The sequence below is a fragment of the Anomaloglossus baeobatrachus genome, chromosome 3 (genome assembly GCF_048569485.1).
Source record: "Anomaloglossus baeobatrachus isolate aAnoBae1 chromosome 3, aAnoBae1.hap1, whole genome shotgun sequence".
Classification (NCBI taxonomy): domain Eukaryota; kingdom Metazoa; phylum Chordata; class Amphibia; order Anura; family Aromobatidae; genus Anomaloglossus; species Anomaloglossus baeobatrachus.
Genome location: NC_134355.1, coordinates 458,562,275 through 458,577,290, shown reverse-complemented (window position 1 = coordinate 458,577,290; position 15,016 = coordinate 458,562,275).

Genomic DNA, 15,016 nt, shown 5'->3' with positions numbered 1-15,016 from the left:
TTCAGAACACAACCAGTTGCTTTGGGGATCATCTGAATAGATTAAAAAATATTTAATGAAGGATTATTGAGGACAAATTGATACAAGTTGTAATATAGCACACAAGTTTACCATTGAAGTCTTCGAAGTAGCCAAATTAGAAATTCGTGCAGTCGACAATAGCAAATTCCCAGACAACTTAGAACAAGAACAATCACCACCAAACAACAAGACTAAAAAGAAAATTATTTGAAACAAAACTGGGAGAAATGTCCCTTTTGCCTTGGTACAAGCTGGGAAACAAATAGTACAGGACCGAGGTCAGAAAGGAATCATACGCCCACCAGTTGACTGAATTCATTTACCTACATCAGAGCACATTCAGGGAACATGAACAAGAGATGTTATAAAGCAGAATGAAGCGTTAGGGTCGGTCACTACATCGTAAGATGTGACAGAGCTCTACCAACCATAAGCTTCTTTGTGTCCCAAATATAATAGGACAACACAAACTGAGCAATCTTAGGCCATTCAATTTCACTATGACACAGAAAAAGACCCAATGGAAATGCTGATAGTATTGCCGTGGCTTTAGGATTGCACAGTTAATAACCTAATTTATGGATATTCATGGTTTAATTTAAGTTACGTGTAATAATGAGAAGGGATACAAGGAAAAAGCATTGGACACATTAAGGCTGGAATCACACTTGCGAGTGTAAAATCGGTCCATTTCTCATGCCAGAAAGTAGGACGATTTCTTCTCACATTTCATCAGTATGCTGTCAGTGTGCAATCAGTTTTTACCCTCAGCAGCTGCTACTTATGTACTGTTATGTACAGGATCATTTACATTGTTCTCTTCTACATGATAGAAATCTATTGAGAAAAACGGATGTCACTAGGATGGTCCGTGTGCCGTCCGTGTGACATCCATTTTTTTTCACGCACCCATAGACTTGCATTGAAGAGACTTCGTCGAGAAACTTACCAAAACGCAGCATGCTGCGGTTTTTTTCTCAGTCCGATTTGGACTGAGAAAAAAATAGCAGATTGGAGCTGCCTCATTGATTAACATTAGTCCGAATGCAATGCGAGATTTTCTCGCATTGCACTCGTGCAAGTTAACCGCAAGTGTGACTCCAGCCTAAGAGAGCTGCAAAAAGCACTGGAAAGTCATGACACCATCTGAAATCCATCCATAATTATAAACTAATCCTGCAACTTATATAAAAATAGCAAAAAAAGGGGAATAAAAATCATCTAAAAATTAGGTATTACTTACAGCAAAGAAGGGCTGCAGTGTGTACATCGCCCAGGCCAAAACTAATACTCTACCAGGATACAGCTAAACCCCCACTATATGGAGGCATCACAAGTGCAGGAGGAGCAAATCACACACACCTCCATGGAATGGAGGGGACGATTGCTGGATGATAAAACTGCCCACTGATGGCTTGCATAGAGCGCTGTTACACATGCAGATAACACAGTCACAAGCCCGCAGCCTATTAAGTGACGCCCATACTATTAGATCAGGCGGGCTGCCAAGCCGTACCCCACCTGTGTACCATGCAGGGACAGAAACTCTAAAATGCAAGGCCTAACAGAAAGGGGCCTGGCTGTATCCTGTACAAAAAAATGAGGTCTTAGTTGGTATTTATGTCCATAAAATGGAAGCCTACAACCCTCATCACGGGAACCTCATGTTTGTAGGTCCTTACACTAAATATAAAAATAGCAACAAAAAGAGGAATAAAAATCCTCCAAAAATGAAGTATTACTTACAGCAAAAATGGGCTGCAGTGTGTTCATCGCCCAGGCCAAAAACTAATACTCTACCAGGATACAGCTAAACCCCCACTAAATGGAGGCATCACAGGTGCAGGAGGAGCAAATCACACACACACTTCCATGGATTGGAGGGGGCGATTGCTGGTCTGCATGTGTGAACAGCGCTCTATGCAAGCCATCAGTGTGCAGATTTACCATCCAGCAATCGCCCCCTCCATTCCATGGAAGTGTGTGTGTGTGATTTGCTCCTCCTTCACCTGTGATGTCTCCACTTGGTGGGGGTTTAGCTGTATCCTGGTAGAGTATTAGTTTTTGGCTTGGGCGATGAACACACTGCAGCCTATCTTTGGGGTAAGTAATCCTGCAACTTATTGACTTCAACTGATAATCTATAATAAAAAAAAAAAAAAAAAGTGTGACATTATCAAGTTGCCACACAAGAAACATCTCATGATGGATAAAACCAGTGAGCTGTATCAAGACATTTGCAACCTTATTGTTACATAAAATACGATGGCAATTGTCAGAGAAGACTTTCTAAACTACTGGAGGATCCAGTGAGAACTGTTTGAGCCATAATCAGGATGTGGAAAGTACATTATTTCACCATAAACTGGCCAAAACCAGGCGTTCCTTGCAAGATTTCAGACAGGGGATAGAAAATAATTATCAGATGAGTTGTGCAAGAGACAAGAACCACTTGTGGAAAGCTCCAGAATGACTTGAAATGAACAAATACAATTGTTTAAAAGTAAATAAATAAAGTAATGCACTCAACCTCCATGGTCTTTATGCACACTCACCATGCAAGAATCTATTGCTGAACAAAAAAAGCGTGTTCAAGCGCGTTTAAATTTGCTCTACAACATTTAGACAAACCTGTGAAATAATGGGAGAATATAGTCTGGTCAGATGAGACCAAACCTGAACTTTCTGGATGCCATAATACGCATGATATTTGGAGACCAAACGCCACTGCATATCACCCCCAAAACACCATACTAACGACGTGACCCCGACGATATATTGTTAGCGATGTCGCAGCGTGTACAGCACCCTTAAGAACACGGATAACTGGAACCATGTCCTGTGATATGATTAGACCAAGACAAACTTATTTGGTTTGAGATGGTGTCAAGCGTGTGCAGCAGCAACCAAGTGAGGAGTACAAAAACAAGGGTGTCTTGCCTACAGTCAAGCATGGTTGTGAGAGTGGCATGGTTTGGGGCTGCATGAGTGCTGCCAGCTGTGGTGAGCTACAGATCATTAAGGGAACCATGAAGTCAACATGTACTGTGACACACTGAATCCGAGCATGATCCTTTCCCTTCAGAAACTGGACCACAGGGCAGTATTCCAACATGATAACAACCCCAAAAACACAACTCCAAGATGACCACAACTTTGCTAAAGAAATTGAGGGTAAATGTTAAGGACTCACCAAACATGTCTCCAGATCTAAACCCTATGGAACATCTGTGGGGCATCCTCAAATGGAAGATGGAGGAGCATAAGATTGCTAACATCCACCAGCTCCATTGTGTCATTGTGGAGCGGTGAATGAGAATTTAAGTGGTTCCTATGAAGTTCTATTGAACTCCATGCCCTAGAGATGTAAGGCAGTGCATGAAAATAATGGTGGCCACACAAAATATCGACAATTTGGTCATTTTTACTTATAGGTGTACTCACTTTTTTACATTAATAGCTATGTGTTGAGTTATTTAGAGGTGTCATCAAATTTACACTGTTATACAAGCTATACACTACTTTCCATTGTATCAAAGTGTCATATCTTCAGTGTTGTCCTATGAAAAAATATAATAAAATAATTACAAAAATGTGACGGGTGTATTCACTTTTGGCATATACTGTACATATGTATATTTATATACGCACACACAATGCCTTGAAAAATTATTTGTACCCAGTGAACGTTTCCACATTGTTCTACATTACATGCATAAACCTAAATTAATTTTATTGGAATTTTGTGATATAACAACACAACATAGCAAATATTTGTAAAGTGTAAAGGAAATGGTACATGGTTTTCTAAATATTTTAAAAATATAAATCTGAAAATGTTGACAAGTATTTGTATTCAGCCCCTCTGAGTCAATACTTTGCAGGACCACCTTTCGTTGCAATTACTGCAGAAAGTCTGATGGGGTATGTCTTTACCAGCTTTGCACATCCAGAGGCTGAGGTTTACATGTTTCAAGGCTACATGCCTCTTATGATTAAGAGGCATGTAGCCTAGAAATGTGTAAACCGCATTGGGGTATATTTTTACTACCCATCTCTTTGTATTTTCCATATGTGATGCTTTTTATACAATAAAAGCCTATTCTTTTTGAAGAGCTGGATTTTCTCTGTATTTTTTTCTGCATTGCTGAAACCTATTATCTGTTGCACTCAAGGGAACAGGTGAGCTGGACATTTATCCTTGAACATTGAGTTTCAGCTCTCTCCAAAGATTTTCTATTGGGTTCTGGTATGAATATTGGCTAGGCTGTGTGTTTTAGGTCATTCTCTTGCTGGAAGACCCAGCCATGACCCATCTTCAATGCTCTTAAGGCCACGTCTCACTAAGCAACATCGCTGCTGAGGCACGACTTTTGTGACGCAACAGCGATGTTGCTAGCGATGTTGCTGTGTGTGACATCCAGCAACAACCTGGCCCCTGCTGTGAGGTCGCTAGTTGTTGCTGAATGTCCTGGACCATTTTTTAGTTGCTGCTCTCCCGCTGTGAAGCACACATCGCTGTGTGTGACAGTGAGAGAGCAACAACTGAATGTGCAGGCAGCAGGGAGCTGGCTTCTGCGGACGCTGGTAACCAATGTAAATATCGGGTAACCAAGAAGCCCTTTCCTTGGTTACCCGATATTTACCTTCGTTACCAGCGTCCGCCGCTCTCACGCTGTCAGTGCCGGCTCCCTGCACACATAGCCAGACAACACATCGGGTAATTAACCCAATGCGTACTCTGGCTAGGAGTGCAGGGAGCCAGCGCTAAGCGGTGTGCGCTGGTAACCAAGGTAAATATCGGGTTGGTTACCCGATATTTACCTTAGTTACCAAGCACAGCATCGCTTCCACGCGTCGCTGCTGGCTGGGGGCTGGTCACTGGTTGCTGGTGAGATCTGCATGTTTGACAGCTCACCAGCAACCTGTGTAGCGACGCTCCAGCGATCCCTGCCAGGTCAGGTTGCTGGTGGGATTGCTGGAGCGTCGTTTTAGCGTGACGGTACCTTTACTGAGGTAAGGAAGTTGTTGGCCAAAATCTCCTGATACAGGACCCCATCCATCCTCCCTTCAATATGGTGGAGTCGTCCTGTCCCCTTTGCAGAAAAGCACCTCCAAAGTATAATGTTTCCACCCTAATACTTCATGGTTGGGATGGTATTCTTGAGGTTGTACATCGTCCTTCTTCTTCCTCCAAACATGGCGAGTGGAGTTGATACCAAAAATTTCTATTTTGGTCCCATCTGACCACATGTCTCCTCTGGATCATCCAGATGGTAATTGGCAAACTTCAAATGGGCCTGGACATATGCTGGTGTGAGCAGGGGGACCTTGCATGCCCTAAAGGATTTTAATCCTGGATGGCGAAGTGTGTTACCAACTGTAATCTTTAAGATTGTGGTCCCAGCTCTCTTCAGGCCATTGATCAGGTCCTCCCATGTTGTTCTGGGTTCTTCCTGACCGTTCTCAGAATCATTCTTAGCCCATGAGGCAAAATTTTGCATAGAGCCCCAAACTGAGTAAGATTGACGGTCAATTTGTGTTTCTTCCATTTTCTAATAATTGCGCCAACAGTTGTTGCCTTCTACCAAGCTGCTTGCCTATTGCCCATCCCAGCTTGTGCAGGTCTACAGTGTTGCCCCTGATGTAATTAGATAGCTCTTTCGTCTTGGACAAGTTGGAGTGTGATTGAGTGTGTGGACAGGTGTCTTTTATACAGGTATCGGCTTCAAACAGGTGCAATTAATATATATAATGATTGCAGAGTAGGAGAGCTTCTTAAAAGAAAAAAAATAACAGATTTACGAGAACCAGAATTCTTGCTGGTTGGTAGGTGATCAAATGCAAATCACATTTAACATCACAATTGTCAGGTTTAATTTTTTTTTAAATATTTTCAAAAACCATCATTAGACATATAGATAGGGAATTTAGATTGTGAGCCCCAATGGGGACAGTATTCCTGATGTATGTAAAGTGCTGCGGAATATATTAGTGCTATATAAAAATAAGATTTATTTATTTTTTTAATAATTTCCTTAACACTTCACAGATACTTGCTACTTTGTGTTGGCACAGTTTAAACCATACGTTTACATACACTATCTGAAAAGACACATGCATGTTTTTTTCACTATCAGACATGAAATCAAAACAAACCTTTCCTGTTTTAGGGCCATTAGGAACCAAAATTATTTATATTTGCCAAATGCGCCAGAATAATATGAGAGAATGTTTTAAAGAAATTGTATAACTTTCTGCAAAGTCAAAAGTTTATATACATTTCATTAGTATTTGGTACCACTGCCCTTAAACTGTATGATGTGGGTGAAATATTTTGGATATCCTTCCACAACAGTTTGTAGTAATTTGGGCCCATTCCTTCTGACCAAACTGGTGTAACCTGCCTTTTCAGCTTTGCCCATAAATTTTCAATAGGATTGAGAACAGGGATGGCCACTGCAAAAAAAATTGACTTTGTTATCCTTAAGCCACTTTGTAACCAGTTTGGCAGGATGCTGAATGAGGCACCTGCAGGTATCTGTACATTGCACCCAAGGATGAACCAGGCTTGTGCAAGTCCACAATTCTCTTCTTGAGATCTTGCCTGATTTCTTTTGACCTTCACATGATGCTACACAAAGAAGCAGTGTGTTTCAGGTGTGCATTAAAATATATCCACAGGGGTGTCTAATACACTCAGATATTGTCAATAAACCTATCAGAAGCTTCCAAAGACATGACCTCATCATATGGGCTGTCCCAGATTGTTTAAAGACATAGTACTCATAAGGGTGCTTTACACCGGCACCGTTAGTGACATCGCAGCGTGTGACACCAAGGAGCAACAATCAACGATCGCAAAAGCGTCAAAAATCGTTGATAGTTGACACGTCACTCCTTTTCATAATATCGTTGGTGGTGCATACCGCTGGTGGTTGGTCGTTCCTGCGGCATCACACATCGCTATGTGTAACACCGCAGGAACAACGAACATGTCCTTACCTGCGTCAACCGGCAATGAGGAAGGAAGGAGATGGGCAGCATGTTCCGGCCGCTCATCTCAGCCCCTCCTCTGCTATTGGGCAGCCGCTTAGTGACGCCGCAGTGACGTCGCTATGATGCCGAACGCACCTGCCCCTTGAAGGAGGGATTGTTCGATGGTCACAGCAACGTCGCTGAAAAGGTATGTGCGTGTGACGCTACCGTACTGATAATGTTCGCTACGGCAGCGATCACCAAATGTCGCACGAACAACGGGGGCGGGTGCTATCGCGCACGACATCGCTAGCTATCACTAGCGATGTTGCAGCGTGTAAAGCACCCTTTAGAGTATATAAACTTTTGACTTTGCCGAAAGTAATAAAAATTGCCTTAATACATTCTCTTTCTCTCTCTCTCGCTCTCTCACGGTCTCTCATTATTCTGTCATTTGGCAAATGTAAATAATTTTGGTTCCTAATTCACCTAAAACGTAAATGTTTATTTTGATTTCATGTCAGATAGTGAGAAAAACATGGATATGTGTCTTTTTACATAGTGTATATAAACGTCTGGTTTCAACTTTGTATCACATAAAATCCCAATAACATATTTCAGTTGTAGCTGTAACGTGAAATGTGAAGGGATTTACAGAATATCAATGCTTTTTCAAGGCACTGTGTGTATATCTATCAATATACAGTGTGATTTTCTCACTGAGCAGAGCCTTCGGTAAGGTAGGATTATACTTACATACTTCTATACATGCCAAACAGAGTCACATCAGGATTTCATTATGTGCCCAGTGCAATGAGGAACAAGAGTATTTAGAATCTGATAAACTAGGACCTGAACATGTCACGCTTATCTACAATATCTGATTTAAGTAATGTCAATTAGAAAAATGATAGCTCTTTATTGCACATTTCCCACCCAAAAAATTGAAACTATACACATATAGGGAAACATATGATAAGAGGCAACCAAAATATTTTACTAGTATTAGGCAATAAGGCGTTATTAAAAATAACAACAAAAGGAGCAGCTATAGAAAAACATTCTGCAAAACTAATGCTAATCCTAGACGTTGTTGAACAAGGGAATGACCTGAGCTTCAGGCTACATCGAACTTCAGAAGACTGGTATTTGTTCTATCAACTTCTTATTAGCATGCACAGTCATAAAGCACTCTCTGTCTGTAGACAAGTTATAGGGGAATCATAAGGATTTTGAGAGGGTGGAAAAGCTTTATAGTTCAATTTATAAATAAGATACTATATTTTTCGGATTATAAAACTGACTTTCATTCAAAAAATTTGGGAGGAAAATGAGGGTTGCGTCTTATAATCCGAATATAGCTTACAGGGATGGTGGGGAGGGGGTCACAGGAGGCAGGGGAGATGCTGCGGGCGCTGTGCTGCGGGCTGTGAGGCAGTGCTGCCATTCTGAAATGTCGTCAGTGCAGGCTTCAAATAATGGAGCCCGGAGTAGGCGCATGCGCAGATGTTGCTCTCGGCTGAAGATCTCATCTGCGCACGCACCGCCTGTGGCCCACTGATCTCCCTGCACCAGACTTAAGGAAAATGGTGCCTGGAGGTGGTGCACATATGATGTCCCAGGGATGTTGAGCCTCTACAGGGACACCACAGAGCTTATTTGATATGGCAACAGGTAAAGTCACTTTTTATGTTATATGTCGTGACGCCACTCACGGTTTGCAATCAGGGTTTTGGATGACCGCCGCTGCAGGTTTTATAAGCGTCTGGGGTGGTTGGGGGTCTGCAGCCAGGTGATGTAGCCTCCCGTGAGTGAGGCAGGCCCCAGGGGCTCGGGTGAGCAGAGAAATGGGTCCAGGAATAACACAAACTGAGTCCAAAAGTCTTTAACTGATTTTTACTCACTCAGATGTTCTGTGAGCTAACCCGAGCGTTGCTGTGATGAACCAGGTAGAACCAGGGGCTCCTTCGGGACAGTCTGAGGGTAACCAGTTAGCTCGCCTTCCTAGCACTTCTGTGTTCGGATAACCCCGACTTGAAGTACCATGGGGGTCTATCCAGGGAGTCGCAACTGCCTTTTCTCCCCTGTGTTTGGCCCGCTTGCCGGCAGCATGGACCAGATGAGATGGCTTCAAGCTCTGTCTCCTTATGGGTCCCTGCGTTGCTGCTGAGGCTCGGACTCTGTGTGGTTGGTGAGGTACTTGTAGTTCCCCTCACCGGCAGGTTTAGCAGATACATAACCTAAAAAAGCTTTCCTATGACCGGAAAGGTCCAAAAGCAATGAAACCTAAAAATGGTATAACCCCAATAACAAGATGGAGATGTGAAGAGGGGGTACAGAGAGAAAAAAGGACCACAAGATATATCGGAGTGGAATACAAAATTATTTTATTAGATACAAGGTGATACAGGGTGCACAGTGGTAGCAGGCAAAAATGGAAAAACCGGCACAGAAACCACCCCACAGCAAAAACCAGGACTGACCACAAGATAGCAGTAACACCTGCTGGTAGGCTATAATATAAATGAGAAAATCCTCAAAGAGCCCACTGGCCACCATAGAGGGAACGATAATAGGGAATACAATAAAGATATCTGTGAAGTCCCATAAAGGGATCCCTCAATGGCAAGCAACATGAAAAATCTAAGTAAAAACAAAAAAAGTGAGCCGGAGTATGAGATGGTATACATGGAACTTGTGAGGCCATGTTCACATTGGCAATGAGACAAAGAGAAACCAAGGAAAAAAATTGTGAAAACATACCCTGCTGTAACTAAATAAAAGCATAGTGCATATAAACATAGGGTACTTAGTAAACACTGTTTTTGATCAAAAAAAGCATAAAGCTATCCCACCAAACGTCAAGGTGTACCCAGTTGGGATAGTACCTACACTCTCTAATATTAAAACCTTACCATGGGTCTAAAATAGGCCTCAATGTGGCTAAGGGCTGAGAGCGACCGGGTCCCAACACTCCGGCTCACTTTTTTGTTTTTATGTAGTTTTTTTGTATTCAGTACAAACAGGGAGTGGCCCCCTTCTCAGCGAGCTGGACATTTCATTCTGTGAATCCCCCTGACTGTGTGTGTCCTGTTGGGACCCGGTCGCTCTCAGCCCTTAGCCACATTGAGGCCTATTTTAGACCCATGGTAAGGTTTTAATATTAGAGAGTGTAGGTACTATCCCAACTGGTTACACCTTGGCGTTGGTGGGATAGCTTTATGCTTTTTTTGATCAAAAACAGTGTTTACTAAGTACCCTATGTTTATATGCACTATGCTTTTATTTAGTTACAGCAGGGTATGTTTTCACAATTTTTTTCCTTGGTTTCTCTATGAAAAATCTAAGGTGTATTACCTTGTGTCATGTCTAGGCAGGCAAAATCGGGCAGTCCGGGCGTGGGGACGGGGCCTCGACGCGCGTTTCACCAGAAGGCTTCGTCAGGAGGTTTAGCAGATAGTTAAACTGGAGTCTGCTCTAGGGACCTGTCCCCATACATGCCTAGTCACCAGGAGCACCTCTTTACTCTGACTACCAGGTGACCATTCACCACCGCCAACTGTCACTACACCGCGCAGGGTCTGACTAGTGTGAGAACGTGTATCCCCTAGCGACTGCCGCTCTCCACTACCAGACTGGCTCGCTCCACTCTTTTCCTGACAACCTCTGCACTTTAGCTCTCAGCCTCTCCATTCCACCCCTTGATGAGATTTGAAAGCTAGCGCCCTCTGGAGACTACCCAAGGGTTCCCTCTAAAGGTGTGGGAGACCTGGTTGCTATGTGTCTGTGTGTACACACCTCATTCTGGCCCTTAGGATTACTTGGAAGTACTATCTCAGCATGTGTGCAGTACTCAGTAGTGCCTGACTGGGTCAGGGGCGCCACATTCCCCCTTGGTTATCGACAGCACGTCCTCGGGCTGCAAAGACAAGAAAACAATATACAAATTTTCCCACACAGGGGAGATATTTACATGTAAACATACCAGGTACCATACGACTACCACCACCCACTAGTCTTTAACCCAAGACCCAAATACGGAGTGATCACCAGTCCTTTTGGTGACCTGGTCTTTTCCTGGTGGCGTAGGGTAGGCCCCATAAACAGGCGTACCTGCTTCGTATTTAGAGTTTGTGGTTACAGCCTGTTCATAACCTATGGGCCATATAAAGTGCACATAACCTGGTGCTAAATATTTAAAGAGTTCACGCAAAAGTCCATGCGGGCACATTCTTCTTAAACGTTACTGTAAAGGCCAGTTTACACACACAGATAAATCTTTGGCAGATCTGTGGTTGCAGTGAAATTGTGGACAATCAGTGCCAGGTTTGTGGCTGTGTACAAATGGAACAATATGTCCATGATTTCACTGCAACCACAGATCTGCCAAAGATTTATCTGTGTGTGTAAAGTGGCCTTAACTTTTATAAAAACATTTTTAAACTAAACTTTTTCTTTTGACTAAACAATTTAAATGGAATTTTGCCTTCAAGGTCAGTGCTCGATACCTTGGTGCACTGACCCCTTGGAGGTCGGATCATGGGCGTCCCCTGGCAGTGGTGACAATGGGGACCTGGTTGAAGCGGTGGAGGTAGAACCTGGGCTCACTGAGGTTCCCCTTGGACATGGCACATCCAAGGTGAACAAGCCTCTTTCCCCTTTATGTCGTGTAAATTCCACCAAGTCCCCTATGTACAGATCACGGCCAGGGTGACCCCGCCGCAGATGGGATTGTACGTCCCGCCGGGACACAAAAATCCCCTCTTTTACCCCTGCCTCTACAATGAAACCCCACCCTTTATGGCGATTGAACTCCTCCACTACTCCCAGGTGGAGTGGACCTCGAGCCTGGAACCTGGCCAGCCGCAGGGACTGCTTTTCTTGCAGGTCCAGGGCCTCCAAGTGTTCACTCTCTGGGATGGGCTTCACAAAGGGGCATGGGCGATCGGCTCTCACCCATCGTCGCTCTCTGTGGGCTGGTGTCCGCAGCGACATCACCTGGTCATCAGCGGGCCACCAGGTGAGTGAAGCGCTCTGCATTTCTACCTCCCTGCTGTGGTTTGTTGTATCCTGGTCAGGTCGGGTAGGCTCAAGGACCTGTTCTCCCTCCCTGGCGGAGGGTGCTGCGACCTCTTCCGGTTGGTGGGGGGAAAGCAGCGCAGCCTTGATATAGTCTCCCTCTCTTTCAGAGGGTGCTGCGACCTCCTCCAGTCAGGCAAGTGGCAGCTCTGGGGTCAAGCCTTCAGCAACCGGGCAGGACGGTGACTGGACTTCAGGTTCCCTCTTCAGCGGAGAGGGTGCTGCGACCGCTTCAGGTCTGGTAAGCGGTACCGGGTCTTTAACAACCAGGTGAGCTGAGGGAAGGTCACCTGGACCCCTCTCCAGCGGAGAGGGTGCTGCGACCGCTTCAGGTCGGGGCAGCGTGGGCGTCGCACTTGCTTCTGATGGTAGCACCGGCGGGATCAGCATACCAGGTAATGAAGGAGTAGCTTTGGACTCACCCGGAGTTGGGCCGGAGACATCCAGTAGAGGCATCTCTGTCGCTGACAGTGGTTTGGTCTGAGCATAGGCGGCGCCTCCAGGCGGGCCCCGCTGCACGGACAGCTGCAGATTTCGGATCGCCATCAACATTCTGTCTCTAGGCGGCTACTTTCCGTTTCCGCTGCTCCTCCATTCTGTCAGCGATTCTATTAACCTCCGCTTCCGGCTCCTCTGCCGTCATGGGCCTTGACCAGCCCTGCTCCTTCTGATCCCCCTCTGCTGATGTCATCTTGCTCCTTCCCTCGCTCATCAGCTTCTGGCCTTAGTTTCTTTTCTCCTCCCACAGGGCTGGAGTGTCTCGCAGGGTCAGAGCGCTCTTGGGAGTCTGGGACGGACACTCCTCTCTGTGGGCGGTTGCTTCTTCTGTGCGCGCTGCAGCCTTTTGATGACACACTTTCAACGGTGGCAAAGAAAATGGCGGCGGTTCAAATTTTTCGATTGGACCGCCGAGGCACACTGTCACCCGTCTGAACGGGTCTAGTCCTGGATCCTGTTCGTGACGCTAAAAAAAGGTCTTCTCTGATACGGCAACAGGTAAAGTCAATTTTTATGTTATATGTCATGACGCCACTCATGGTTTGCAGTCAGGGATGTGGATGACCGCCGCTGCAGGTTTTACGAGCGTCTGGGGTGGATGGGGGTCTGCAGCCAGGTGATATAGCCTCCCGTGAGTGAGGCAGGCTCGGGTGAGCAGGGAAGTGGGTCCAGGAATAAAACAGACCAAGTCCAAAAGTCTTTAACTGATTTTCACTCACTCAGATGTTCTGTGAGCTAACCAGAGTGTTGCTGTGATGGACCAGGAGCTCCTTCGGGCCAGTCTGAGGGTAACCAGTCAGCTCGCCTTCCTAGCACTTCTGTGTTCGGATAACCCCCTGACTTGTAGTACCATGGGGGTCTATCCAGGGAGTTGCAACTGCCTTTTCTCCTCTGTGTTTGGCCCGTTTGCCAGCAGCGTGGACCAGGTGAGATGGCTTCAAGCTCTGTCTCCTTATGGGTCCCTGCGTTGCTGCTGAGGCTCGGACTCTGTGTGGTTGGTGAGGTACTTGTAGTTCCCCTGACCGGCAGGTTTAGCAGATAGTTAAACTGAGGTCTGCCCTAGGGACCTGTCCCCCTACGTGCCTAGTCACCAGTAACACCTCTTTACTCTGACTACCAGGTGACCATTCTCCCCCGCCAACTGTCACTATACCGCGCAGGGTCTGACTAGTGTGAGCACGCGTATTCCCTAGCGACCGCCGCTCACCATTACCAGACTGGCTCGCTCCACTCTTTTCTGACAACCTCTGCACTTTAGCTCTCAGCCTCTCAGCTCCACCCCTTGATGGGATTTGAAAGCTAGCCCCCTCTGGAAAATACCCAAGGGTCCCCTCTAAAGGTGTGGGAGACCTGGTTGCTATGTGTCTGTGCAGTACTTAGTGGTGCCTGACCAAGTCAGGTGCGCCACACGCACACTGATGAGATCTCGGCTTGTCATTGAGCAGAGAGCTCCATCTGTGCATGCGTTAACTCCGGGTGCCATTTCTTTGAAGCCCACACCGCCAACAGTTTCTGGATGCTCCTTCTGCCTCACAGTGCCCACAGCGAGCATCTGGGACACCTGGTGCATCGCCCTACTCCACCACGGCCCCTGTGAACCCACTCCACCACTGCTGCCGCCCAACTCTGGTAAGACATCACCGGATTTTAAGAAGAACCCCATATTTTGTTTTTCTAAATTTAAGGTACATCTTATATTCCGGAGTGTTTTAAAAAATGAAAAGTACGGTACTATTCAGTTCTTCATAGTTGGGCTACTTTTTATCCATTGTGTAATTTAGGGTGTAGAGCAAAGGTGCACAACCTCTTTTGGTCCAAGGGCTACATTACCATTCTGAACCAATATGAAGGGATGATTTTTTTTTTTTTTTTTAAAGGGAATCTGTCAGCAGGTTTTTGCTACTTCATTTGAGAGCAGCATGATATAGGCAGAGATTCTGAATCTAATGATGTATCACTTAGATTAGTGGCTGCAGCCATTCTGACATATTTTTCACTATTTTTAGCATGTAGCAGAGCTGTGGGAGCTGCCCCCACCTACACCAGGCTTTCAGTGCACATTTGCCTAAACATATGCTGCTAATCAAAGAAGGTGGCAAAGACATATTACAGCCACTAAAGATAAAGCTAAGAGGCTTAAACTAACATTGCAGGTAAACAAAAACAGACTTTGAGACAAGAGATGGCTAGCTGTAACCTTCATTTTAACTCTTATAGCATGCTGAACTAAAGGTACCGTCACACTAAGCAACATCGCTAGCAACATCGCTGCTGAGGCACAACTTGCTAGCGATGTTACTGTGTGTGACATCCAGCAACAACCTGGCCCCTGCTGTGAGGTCGTTGGTTGTTGCTGAATGTCCTGGACCATTTTTTAGTTGTTGCTCTCCCACTGTGAAGCACACATCGCTGTGTGTGACGGCGACAGAGCAACACCTAA